Source organism: Oryzias latipes, chromosome 9, assembly GCF_053564925.1.
Source record: "Oryzias latipes strain Hd-rR chromosome 9, Olatipes_Hd-rR_3.1".
NCBI classification, from domain to species: domain Eukaryota; kingdom Metazoa; phylum Chordata; class Actinopteri; order Beloniformes; family Adrianichthyidae; genus Oryzias; species Oryzias latipes.
Window position 1 is genome coordinate 19,865,346 of NC_136245.1, and position 13,360 is coordinate 19,878,705.

Below are 13,360 nucleotides of genomic sequence, written 5' to 3' on the forward strand. Positions count from 1 at the left end.
CAGACCTATAGCTGAACATGTCCCATAGCTCCCTGAATATTTTCATAGATATAAAATGAACTGGTCATTCTAACATCTAGCATTCTAACATCTAACATCTTACATGTCAAAGCCTCTCTCAGCCTGGCTCTGCTGAAGCAGTCGTGTTACAACCCCGCCCCCTCCTGCTGGGACCCCTGCTATGTAAATTAGCAAGCAGTGAACAGAGAGATGAGGAGTAAGAATGGCCATTACTCAGGCATGCATAATCCAAAGACAGCCAGTTAAACACTGAAAGACATATTTTTTCGGTATGTCTTTCATACATCTTTAGTATTAAAAACTCTCCAAGATGAATGTGCCTGACTCCACCTGCAGGTGGATCACAGACTTCCTGACGGACACACAGCAGTATGTGAGGCTGGGGAAGCTCGTCTCAGATACTCGGACCACAAGCACCCGATCCCCCCAGGGCTGTGTCCTTTCACCCCTGTTACTCTCCCTGTACACAAACAGCTGCACAGCTGGTCACCTGTCTGTCAAACTCTTGAAGTTTGCTGACGACACCACACTCATCGGCCTCATCTCTGACGTTGATGATTCGGCCTACAGGAGTGAAATAGCCAGGCTGGTGTCATAGTGCAGCGCTAACAACCTGGAGCTTAATGCTCTGAAGACAGTGGAGATGACAGTGGACTTCAGGAAGGCCCCAGCCCCCCTCCCCCCTGTCATCCTCTGTGACTCCCCGGTGACCTCTGTGGAGTCCTTCTGCTTCCTGGGAACCATCATCAGCCAGGACCTCAAGTGGGAGCAGAACATCAGCTCCATCACTAAGAAGGTCCAGCAGAGGATGTACTTCCTGAGGCAGCTGAAGAAGTTTCACCTCCCTGAAAAGATGCTGGTAGACTTTTACACCGCCATCATCGAATCCACCCTCACGTCCTCCATCACAGTCTGGTTCGCTGCGGCCACGGCCAGAGACAAGGCCAAGCTGCAACGCGTCATCCACTCAGCAGAGAAGGTGATCGGCTGCCACCTCCCGTCTCTCCAGGAGCTGCACATCTCCAGGACCTGGAGGCGGGCAGCCAGGATTGTAGCCAACCCCTCTCATCCAGGACATAATCTCTTTCGGCCCCTCCCTTCTGGCAAGAGGCTCCGGTCCATCAGGATCAGGACCTCGCGCCACAAGAACAGCTTCTTCCCCACTGCAGTCAGCCTGCTGAACAGTACCCCAACTCCCCCAGGTGACCCCCCCCCCCCCCCCCCGCCCACCAAAGGACTGTCGGTGACACTTACAGGCCCCACCATCCCAGCCCATCTGTGCTCCCACTTTAATTTACCTTACTCTACTGTATATAGTGTGTTGTTGTTGTTAACTTAATTTTTAACTTATTCTTAATTGCACTATACACCAAGTCAAATTCCTCGTTTTGTAAAGTGCGCTCTACTGAACCTGGCAATAAAACTTTTTCTGATTTCTGATTCTGATTCTGATTCTATTAATCATTGTTTTTTATTCATTCAAAATGCAATTAAATCAATATTTTATCTTTTTTCTTTTCCTTTTTCTTTTTTTTTATCTCTTATATCCTTTTTTATAATCAATGTTTGAACTTCTTTTCCTTTCTATTGTCATGGTTTCAGTTTGTTGTCTTTTTTTTCGCTTTAGTTCTTGTTCTGTCTTGTTTGGTTCTGTTTCCTGTTTTATTTTGAAAGGTTTCCTGTCTTGTCATGTTTCTTGAGTTTTACTTCCTTTGGTCCCCATCTGCCCTAATCGTGTTCACCTGTGTCTTGTCTGCCCTGTCTGTATATAAGTCTTGTCTCTGCCTTCCTCCTGTGCTGGTCCATTAACTTCTGCTCATGTTGATCACGTCTTCTTGTCTGGCGTCCATGTCCCTTGCCATGCCACAGTAAGTTTTTGTTTTTAGTTTTGTCATCCTGCTCTGCAGCGCTTTTTGTTAGTTAAATAAACCCACTTGCCCTGAACCCGTTTGCCTCCCGTCTCTGCGCCTGGGTCCTACCTGCTCTCGAGCCTCCCCCCCACACGACATCTATACATCCAATGAAATTAAACTACAAATCAACAAACACAACTGATAACAAATGTCTCTAAAAAATGATGTGTATATTTGCAGAACCTTAAAAACACCAAACAAATAACAAATGCTTCCCAATTAAAGCACAAAAAATGGAACACAAAATGTAAAACCCAAGTTAGAAATTGCAATTTGAAAAAGATACTTTTTTCAGCAGCTTTTCAAAATCAATCACCAATTCTACTCTTCTGTGGATGAAACAAAGAACTCCAGAACAATGAAGCCATTTCTCTAAGTCTCTCTCACCTTCAGTTTTAAACAAGGTCTGTGAAAATCCACCATACATTGGTCACATGAACTCAGAGACCTGCTAAAAGTGCACAATTGTAAAAGCTCTTTTATATAGACAACTGTTTGTTTGCTTAGAGCTCTAAATATAAAAAAAAATGCTTTTCTATCACCTAGACACAGATGGAGAACCATATCAACTGGATTAATAACAGGGTGGCATGTTTAGACAACATGAAGCTGTCCATCACATTTTTGACCTAAACATGTAAACACATCCTTGGCTCTGCGGTTAGGAAATGGTATTTGGGAATCTCTTTATACCAGGAGCCAGCCTGGCCATTGGAACATCGCCACAGTGCCCATCCAGACTGGGACAGCAACGGGGTCCACTTCAGAGCCGTGAGCTGCTGTGTTTAACTCCAGCTGTCCCAGCAAGGGAGACAACTGCAGCAACATCCACTGACCAAGCTGACAAGCCCTGGCAGAAAAGATCCCCACAAGAAAAACACTGGCTCAGGCAGGCTGGTCAAAAAAAAAATAGTTTTGCCATTGTCTTGCAGCTCGCAGATCAAGTGGTTTAGTTTTCCAGTAATGTCAGTCAAGAATGCAAGTTCAGATTCACAATGTTCATATTCACCATATTCAACAGACATCTCCTCCAATAGCACCTTAAAAATCCTGTGCTGTTTTGCTTTGCAGCTGAGGTTGTTTACGATTTTCAGAATAAGAGTCATTATATGTCCAGAGCCAATCACTTCTGCACATAAGGCCTGCTGGTGAATGACGCAGCAGTAATGCAGACATTTTGGAAAGTCTGGGTCAGCTTTACAGTGAGTGATGAAACCTGTTTGTCTATTGATCATAGCAGGAGTCCCATCTGCAGTCACTGCTACCAGCTTTTCTAATTGTACCTTTTTCTGCACAAAAACTCCTTCACCGTGTTATACATTTCAACTCCTCTTGTAGTTGTCTGTTAGGGCAGATGTGTCAGGAGTTCTTCTCTTGTGGAAACCAAAAGCTATGCTGTACTGTTGCCGTCCACAGACTCATCACACTGGACGTTAACCACCTGCACTTTGCAAGATCCCGGTCCAGCTAATTGGCCAAGTTATCAGACATAGCTGACACTCATCTAGACATTGTAGTGGAAATTGAATGAGTTCTACTGTTCTCATCCTTAGGGACAGTGATAGCAATTATCATCATTGCTTGAATTTTTTTCATGCTATATGCAAAAGTCTTTGTCCCTTAAGGCAACAGATTACAGCCCCCCCCCCCCCCCCCCCCCCAGGCTGCTGTCGTATTAACAATAGCTTGGAGCTCCAGAATGGACAAGAAAAAACGACGAGAATGGCTCGAGCAGGGCGTTGCTCACGGGGCGGTCGCTCGTGCCATGCGGCCGCACGTGCTCGGGCCCGCTAAATGCTACTTGTAGCTTTAATTTAGCTTAGTTTTTTGTCTGAACCTAATGCTGTTCTCAGTTATGTCATGACCTGAAACTTGTGCTTCCAGGTTTGCCGTTTCCCCTCAACAGTAGCACACCAGGTTTAAGTTTCAAATCAACCAGCTGTTTCTGATCTAATCAGTCCCACGTGTATTTCACTCCAGATATTTCTGTTTGTCACTGTTAAATGTTCTTCTTCTCATTCTGTTTTTTTCTTTTCTTTTCATATTTGTCTTTTTAAATCATGTCTTAGTTTATTTTATATATTACCTGCTTACTAGCCAAGGCTCCTGCATTTATGTCTTAAATCCCTACAATCCCTGACCCTAAAAGTTTTTTTTCTTTTGTAAATTGAATGCTTTGTCATGTTTTTGTCCTTATGTTTTTATTTGATGTAATTAAAAAAGGCTTCTTCTCACTGTCCAAAAAAAAAAAAAAAAAACCCTGTTAGGTTGATTAGTGCTCCTAAATATTTTGTTGAACTGAGTTTAAGGATGTGAAGTTTTTTTTGTCTAGACACACAATGAACTTCTGGGCTCATCAGGGCTAATCTCACTTTTTGCCTAAACCCACAGACAATAATTTTTTGCACTGAAGATAATAACGCATGTATGTTTGTATACTTTTCAAAACACCTAATGAGTTGCGTATTGCAGCAGTTCTGTCTTAAACATTTACAAAAACATCTTTCAGTTATTAAACTCCGTCATGACACAAACTGTCAACTGCCCTCCCTTTGGAATAATTGTAAAGTGTCTGTGAAATGCTCTAAAAAATAGTTTTCAATGTTATGTTACCAGGCAGGGTTCTTTGGCTACAGACATGAAGCTGTAAATCAGGAGTCAGCAGATTGCTGAAGCATGGTATGTGGTTAGAGGCTTACTGCAGGTGTGTGTTCTCAATACAAGCAACAGAGAAAAGGAGGGAAAACCAGAGCAGAACTGAGAGCATGCAGGCTAGATATGCTCACTTCCCCCAGTTCTCCAGGTGCAAGCTGGTATTGTGGAGATTCACGGTTCCTAGTTTATCACTTTTTCCATCTATCGGTTCAACCGTGCACCTAGTAAGCTTTTCTTTTTTTTTGCTTTACATTCTGGGTGCCCTTTTTAAATTGACCTCAAGCCACAGGACTCAAAGATTACAGTCCCTTTAATGAATAAAACAAATAAGGCTTTGTTAAATACAGCTTTGTGAAAATAACACCCTTAATCTCTGGGCCCTGAAAGTGTCATAAAAATTACCTTAGTCAGTTCACACATAGCACATGTACATACCAGATGTATTATGCAAATTATATAATGGAAAGGCCTTTGTGTTTTACTGTGGCAACTAAAGGGGACAAACTGTAATTTAATACACATGTGAATACAGCAGCAGTGCAGCCAATTGTAAAAGAGGGATGATCAAATCGTTCCTAGAACACTTGTGAAAAAATCATTCTAATAAAAAAAAAGTGATATATAGCATAAATTACATGCAGTCCATGGTGTTATGATATGAGATGAGAGCACTGAGTGACGATTCAGTTCCTGCAACAAAGCTATTTCAGTATTATGGAAGTGGTTTATTTACTATGGTCAAGTAAACCACAATATTAAAAAAAACACCCAGAATAAGTTCTTGTAGTTTATGGAAAACACACGAATAATGGAGGAGAAGTAGAAGTACAAGCTGCAGGGGTTGGGAAGCTTTTAAGTGAACAAATTATTTAATCAAGCATTTTTGGATCACACATGGCGGAAACTTTGGATGGGAGATAGCTGTCTTCAACTTTGCTTCAATCCATGCATTTTTTTTTTTCAATGCCAAACACGAGGTTCTAGTTGGCTTAGCCAAACCACAGATCCTGTTACCAATAAGAAGCTGTGCATTTCTTTTTTTGTGGGTTTGATTTGGAATAGGTGAAAGTAATGCACATGGTTTGAAGGTGCTTCTCAACGCAAGGGTCAGCAGCTCAGCAAGTGTGTTACTCCTCTATTAATGCAAATGCACATCATAGCAATTCTCTTCTGACGTTCATTTAGCATCTCATTGAAAAAATCTTTTTTTTTATAGTTGGACATGAATTTACCTGTCAAAGGGACAACAACAGTGGGACAAGTACCATAACATCTAGTAAAACTCCCGATAACTAGACCAGAATGGCGTGCTTTGTTTGGAGCCAAAAGAAAAAACAGTATTTTAAAAGCTTGTATTGTTCTATTTTCCTGAAAGTCAAGCTAAAGCTATGACAAACTATTAAAAACAATATCAAGTATTTTATTTAGTCCAATTAATATTATAAGAGACTATCTATATACCCACTGCTTATTTATTATTATTTTTTGATGTTATCATTTTAAATGAGCTTTTTTGTGATTGTGAAATGCAGATTACGTAGGGGAAGCCACTAGTTGCCGAATGAAAGGTAAATATTTCCTCATTCCAAAGATTTACATATACTATAATGTAATTTTTAGGGTCATAATGCCCACTTGTAACACAAATGTAAGGATTTGAAAATAAATCCCAACATTGGTGTTTATCATTCTGAAAGCTGGCATTTTTCAGAACATCACAAGACAAAAAAAAAAATCCACACCCGTCTCCGAACCCATTGGGTATAAAGACTGGGTGGGGGAGAGTTTGAAAAGCCTGTAAAGGTGAACAGGTGAAAGAGAAAAGCAGGAGAGTGCAGCTTTGCCTGCCACCTCTCCTTCCTTCGTTGCTCCCACCATGCCTGCATCACCTTGCCTTCAGGGCCTGAAAAACTGATCTTGAAGGGAGGGGGGCAAGTGTTCTCTCTGTTCTTTTTCAGTGCCTCCGGGTGTACTACCAACTCTCACTAACCTGGCGATCTCCAGTCGCCTCACATTCTCAGAGCTTCACAAACACAAACACGCAGACAAACACACAAGCCCTGTGCAACATCTGAACCCTCTTCACTCTCTGCTTCCTCTCATCTTCCTATGTGGGGCTCTTTGTAGCTGCTCTGCCTAAGCTTGTTGAGGAGAACAGGGAGAACAAAGCAAGGAAAAAAAGAAAGATGGAGAAAAGAGAACCAAGGTGTACTGAAGAAGAGAAAATGGCAGGGAAGCTGATGTTCAAATTGTATGGAGTGTTGCCTGTTGTTGCACACAAAATCTCGGTCGGTGAACATTTTTGTGCCACAGCTTGATATGGAGATCGTCCCCAGCTGTGCATGGGGAATGTAGTAAGGAGACGTGGCAGAGACTCTAATTAGACGGGGCTAAGTGTGCAGAACTGGGCGAGAACCCCGGAGTGCAGGCAAAGGCAGCTCAGCCCCCCTGCAAACAGACCCCCAGCAGTAATTACAACATTTCACAAACCAAGCAAGACATCACCGGGAAGTTTTCAATCAGAAAAAAAAAATCTTCTCCTAATCACTGGGGAGCTGAGAAGGAGTTGTACTTCATTAAACCTCACCATAGGGTCCAGTAAAAAGAAGGGTAAAATGACTAAGCTTTGACTGGAGAGGCCATCCGGTTGACTGCTTCAATGCAACTGTTACCTAGCATTATATTAGCAAAGCATCAACACATCCACAATAAGAATTATGAAAATGGATTTGAAAAAAGCTTTTAATTTCACACATGCGCTAAAATCTCCAGAGTAAACACTGAGTAGATGTGCGAAAAGCTGTTGAGGGTGTTAAAGGGGACATTTATGAAAGAAAAAAAAAGGTTTTGCAATTGTCACAAGTGAAAACCGTCTCCACGGCTCAAACATAACAGAAGTTTGCTATTTTTGTAAATTCTTTTGCAGATAAAATACGTAACATTAAAGACTTAATCGGCCTGTTAAAGCACCTGCATTTAGCTATCACACATTAGCCACTTTTATGATGGTATTCTTTCTGCATCAATTCAGACATGACAGTGAAAGTGTTAGATTTGCCACATGTATAAACTTGGACAGTACAGGACACCAGGTGGTCTGGTTAATAAGTCAACTGAGGTGTATTAGGTATTCAATAGAGCAGTTTTATCACCACATTATGTCTTTATTTTCCTATAAATGGTTACCACAGCGTTTATTAAGCACGCAGTCACACAGAAAAATGACAAAAGACAGAAGTATGAAAATATTTTAAAATAAAAATAGTGTAGTTGGCTGCAAGAAGACTTCTTGTTTTCAAAAATATTTTTAAACATTTCTCAAAAATGTGATGTTCACAAATTATTATTGGATTTTTTTCATTATTTTGTGCACTTAAAAGCTTCATAATTGCTTCCATCCCCCCATAAATGTTTTTAGTTTACCACAAAAATGTGAGCAGGCCAACGCATCACCAGACCATCAAGTTGGAGTCTCCAATCACCCTGTCATTTTCAAACCATCATGCAGCTGCTACACCTGCTAAAGTGTCAAGCACTTTCACTGTAGCAGGTTTTAATCAACAAACAAAGGGATGTTGCACTGGTGGGGTAACCTGAGGTTTTAATATAAAGTTTGATGATGACAGAGTATAGAAACTTTTGTTTGCTGTACTGAATTTTCAGCCTGTAATCAAATCAGACATGAAACCAAACAAATGTAAATGTGCAGAATTCGTAAAACCTTTCTCAATTTTGGTGTTATTCCGTTGTGAAGAAAAAGGGCAGGACAAAAAAAGTTTTAAATTGTTGTCATAAATTCGGTTTGCCTGTGAGAATGCAGGCTGAATACACTACGACATTTTCCATACACAATGTTGGAGTCAGAACGCTTGTCTGTCTGGAGATGAAGCACATGGAATGGAATATGTTCTTGAAAAAAATCCGGTTTATCAGTTTTTGGCATCAAATTTGCAGACTTGTTGGGATATTAACCTTAATCTATATGGTCCTTGTCGTTCTTTATTACCTTGCATTACCACATAGAAAAGCAACTAATGTGCTTTCCTTTACAACCTTTTTGCCAGTAAACCATTGAAAAGCAAATTTGAAAAAATGGATGAATCAATCACTTTGATGTAAATTGGAGAGGAATGTTTATGTCATACCATACTTTGTTACAGTCTAACCTTTTTTGTTTCTTTTGGTGCCAGTAGCACAGTCTTCAGCATCATGTAGGGCATAGAAAATTGTGTGTAAAGGTACAGAATATGTTCTCAATGCTGTAGTTGGCATTGGCCACTTTTGTAGTTGCATACCTGTCAGAAAGTCTTATTCAGAGGGACAAATGGAAGTCAACATTCCTGTCAGGTCCAACATTTGAAGTACAAAGACAAGGAAGATTATATGCAAACAACATGTACTTAATTTGTTAGCTGGTTAATATAAATCAAACTAGGATAAAGTTTTTTGTAGTGTTGGATTTTTTTTTTACCAAAATGATTATGTGGTCCTGGAAAAAATGCTTAAGGTAAACTCTTTTCCTTTTTTTTTTGTTTTGTTTGTTGACATCAGAACTATAAATATGTATTAGCTTTATCTTGTCTTCTTTGCTAAATTCCACATGTTGTTACTTCACTGCAGAGTGGATAATTACAATCACAAATAGGCTTGAACCATATCCAAAATTAATTACTAAAACATTTATTTGGGTTATCCATTGCTAAAATGCAGGGTTTTTGTATGCTAATGCAATATATTTTGAAACATTCCTGCAATTCAATTACTTGGGAATATCATTAAAAGCAGCAAATTTACTGTTTAATTTGTATGGACTGTTTAAGTCGTGCCAGAGCTACAGAATCCTCTTTCTCTGTAAGTGGATTAATTAATTTTAATCAATAAAGTCCCTTAATCTGGGTTTACCACACCGTTCAAAGACTATTTCACTCCACACAAAACATAATCTATAGTAAAGGTCCAAAACTGGTAATTTCTTCATAGGAAAGAAGTTTTACTGTCTGTTTACTTCCCCAAACTTTTAGAAATTTTGCAGTTTGTTTGTGTGGCTAGTGTGTATAAAGAAACTAATTTAGTGTCTTCCAAATAACTTTTAAGGTAATATGTATGGGATCCTTTATGGGACCTTAAATACCGTACTTAAATGCTGCTTAAATAAAATGATGCAAAAGTTAGAACTTATTGAATATATGGGTGAAAGGGGGCACAGTGGGTTTGTGTCATCAAGGGCATTAGACGAAAAACCAAATCAAACGATTATTTCAATCACAAAGAGAAGTTTCGTATCTGATTGGTTGTGGCCCAGCTTGACAATGACCGCAACTGGTGTTGTTGACCTACAGGGAGCTGGTGGAAAGTAGACTACTCTTAATGGAAGGGGAGAAGGAAGGAATATTTTTAGGATGAGTAAGTAAAGGAAAGGCATGACTTTAGAACCTGCAGGATTTTTGAAAATAGGAAACTTATCAGAAAACCAGTTAGCTGACATGGAGAAAAGAAGAAAGGTAGATTTCCAGTGTATTCGAGAGACCAAAAAGAAAGGGAGCAAGATTTTTAGAATAGGAGCAGTTAAATTGTGATGTGGATGGATAATAGAATAGAATAGAATAGAATAGATTAGAATAGAATAGAATAAGATAGGAGTGATCCTGAGGGAGGGGTTTGCTAAGATTGTTCTGGAGTTGAGTGTCAGGTGATGAGTCTGAAGGTAAAAGTTGAAGGTGTGATCTGGAATATTCTCAGAGGTTATAGTTCTCAGGTAAGATGTGAGTTAGAGAAGGACACCTTCTTTAAGGAGATGGACGAGGCGATCCATAGTGTTTCTAAGGAGTATTCTGGCAGACTTGCTCCCCTGTAGCTCCGCCCCTGGGCACCACATACTGTGTCTGTGTCACTTACTGGTATGTCAAGTATTGGTTAGACGCACCATTAACATACCATACAAAAAAGAAAACCATCAAAAATTTGTCTGGGAAATAAAACTGTTTCTTTAAACTTTAGTTCTTTTTGTCTTGGGAAGTGTTTAAAATAACTGACCTCTGATCGAAACATTGCAGGTTGGATTCCTGCCTTCCGTTACACTGTGACAAAGTGTCCCTGTGGAAAAACATTGATCCCCTCATTGCTTCTGCTGGTAATAAGTTAAAGTCATGAATGGCATTGGCCCCATGTGAGTATTTATGTGAATGGGAGTGGGACTGTAGAAAAAAGAGGATATAGGTACAACATTTTTCATCTAACGTATTACCCATCAAGATTATTGCCATCAAAATATTCTTACAGAGGCAAATAAAACAAAAAGCTTTCCCAATAATATTTAAAACATGGAGGTGTCAGACTAGACCACACTTTAGCTATTTTGTGCACATTTATTCAACCTAAATGGACAGATCAAATTTGAAGGATCTGGAAGAATTAACATTATGACCAACAAAACAGCACTAAAAAAACAAGCATTTATTTAAATATGAGTTTGATTTTCTAAAAATAAAAGAGAAAATCTGCAACAGTGAGACACAATTTTAGAAAAATGTATGGAGTTATTTGGAAATTATGCTTGCAAATTGTGTTCACAACATAATTTTGCCATAATATCCAAATTTTGAGTGTAGCTCCAAATTCTTTGTAGTACATCCCACCAGAAGACTTATGTTATGTGAGTCACTGGGATTCCTTTGCTGTGTAAAATTCAAGTAAGAGACAATGTTTCGTCTCAGTGTCAGTGACAAACATTAAGTTTGCTGTTTTAGTGTCATTTTACATTACTGAGAAAGCATTAAAGCGCCGTCATGTGCTTGAAAACATAAATTAGCTTCAGTGGATATTTCAGGTTTTTGTGTGCTCATGAAGTTTTAAAGGATGTCTTTCGTGGCACACTTCATTCCTTCATTTAATGCTGGATTTAGCACACCTGTCTACAAACATAAAGATTATATTGTATGATTTGTACAGACTCGTATATTTTTTTAAAGAAGTCATTTTAGACAGTCTGTCCCCTAAAATCAATATCTCTTACATAAACACATTTTTTGTAGGTGTACATGTATGTAAAATTCCTTTCAATCAAGGTTCAGGGATGGTGAGATATTTTACACCAAAGTATTACATTTGTTTGAGTGACAGGGAAAACACAGAACATTTCCGCAGATAGAAGTGTTTTCAACATGGCAGACCTATAACTGCAAGGATTATAATTGCTTAAGCTTCATATACAGTGTATGTTTGTATGTAGACAAATGAGGTAAATTAGGTGCTTCGCAGCTGTCTAAAATAATGAGTATTTTGTTTATATCTTGTTTTTGAATCAATATCTGACCTTTTGGTAGACTTTGGTAAACAAAATGCAAGGAAGAGCAATTCACAAAATTTGATAGCACATATGTTTTAGGAAAATAAGTATTTGCTTGCATGCATTGAAGACGATGTATGACGGCAATTGAAAATACCTACATTTTTTAGGTAATCAGTCCCCACTTTCTCTCCCAGAGGGAGGATCAATTAAAAATGCTTAACAATTTATGTCTCTTACAGGAATGTTGTTTATTGATGCCATAATTGAGGAAGTCAAAAGGTTTTATTTCACAACAAACTCATAATTTGTTTGTGTTATGATAACAGCAATTTGAAAAATAAGGTTATAATAAATAGAACAGAGTTCAAGTTTTTCAGTCTTGTTTTATCTCAATGACTCTATGTGACTACACGTCACTAAAGGCCACATAAGGAAGTCATTTTTAGTTTTTGATAGTAAACAATGCTAATAGCGGTTGCATATATGCAATGCAAATTTTATCCTTAAGTATGAATCCAGAAATAAGAAAGAAGAAATGTAATATAACATGGAAAAAAAGGGTCCACCTCACATCATTCATTTTTTTTTAGATTTTTTATTTTTTTGTCAGAAGAGTTGGGGGGGCTTTGCATGTAATGGCTTATGACTCAGGTTATCCTTGCACTCCACATCCGTCTGCTTAGAGCAGAGGTCACCAAGTTCAAGTTCACCAAGTTCCCTTAAAAAGAGCTTTTCCCCCCCTAAACTCAAAAAAAAAAAAAGGCCAGACATGAGTTTTTGAATTACAAAATGACAGAAAATCTGTCTGGAGTGAAGCCCCTTAATTCCTAACACTGTTAAAACAAAAAAACTTTTTTTTTTTTTTTTGCTGGAAACAATTATATCAATGTGTTTATTTTTTTGTTCCTCAGCAATGATTTTCTTGAAACCATGCATCCCCACTGGCTTTTTCTCTGCCACTAGAACAGGATGCCACAGTATCCCACCATTAGTGCCAGGGCATATGGAAGATCAAAAGACATGCCCCTCCATCTCTCTGGAAATGTCTGTCAGCTTTGCTTGTACTTGGCTGCTTTCTCTGTCACATTTGACAGCCCTACGCCTCAGCTAGATTAGAAAATTACACAAATGTACGGTTGGTAAGGTATAATTGAAGATGGCAAAAGGGCTGATTGGGAGACATTTAAATGGTTGTTCTTCAATGTTCCACACAGAGGGTGTGTGGCAGAGGCCGCAGAGGGAACATTTTGAAGTGATTACCGCCCCTGACAGGTGGATAATGACGCTGTCTTTTTCAGTGTTCTTATAGATTAAGCAAATTATTTTGAACTTGTGCTGATTCTGTTTAGGCCACTGTGGATGTGTTTATGGGTCTGTGGCACATATATGGGTGAATGTTTTAAAGAAGATGTGAACTGTCTTCCAATGTTGCTGGCAGGCATGTCTTGTAGGGTTTTATTTCTCAAAGCAAAGGATCCTTAAT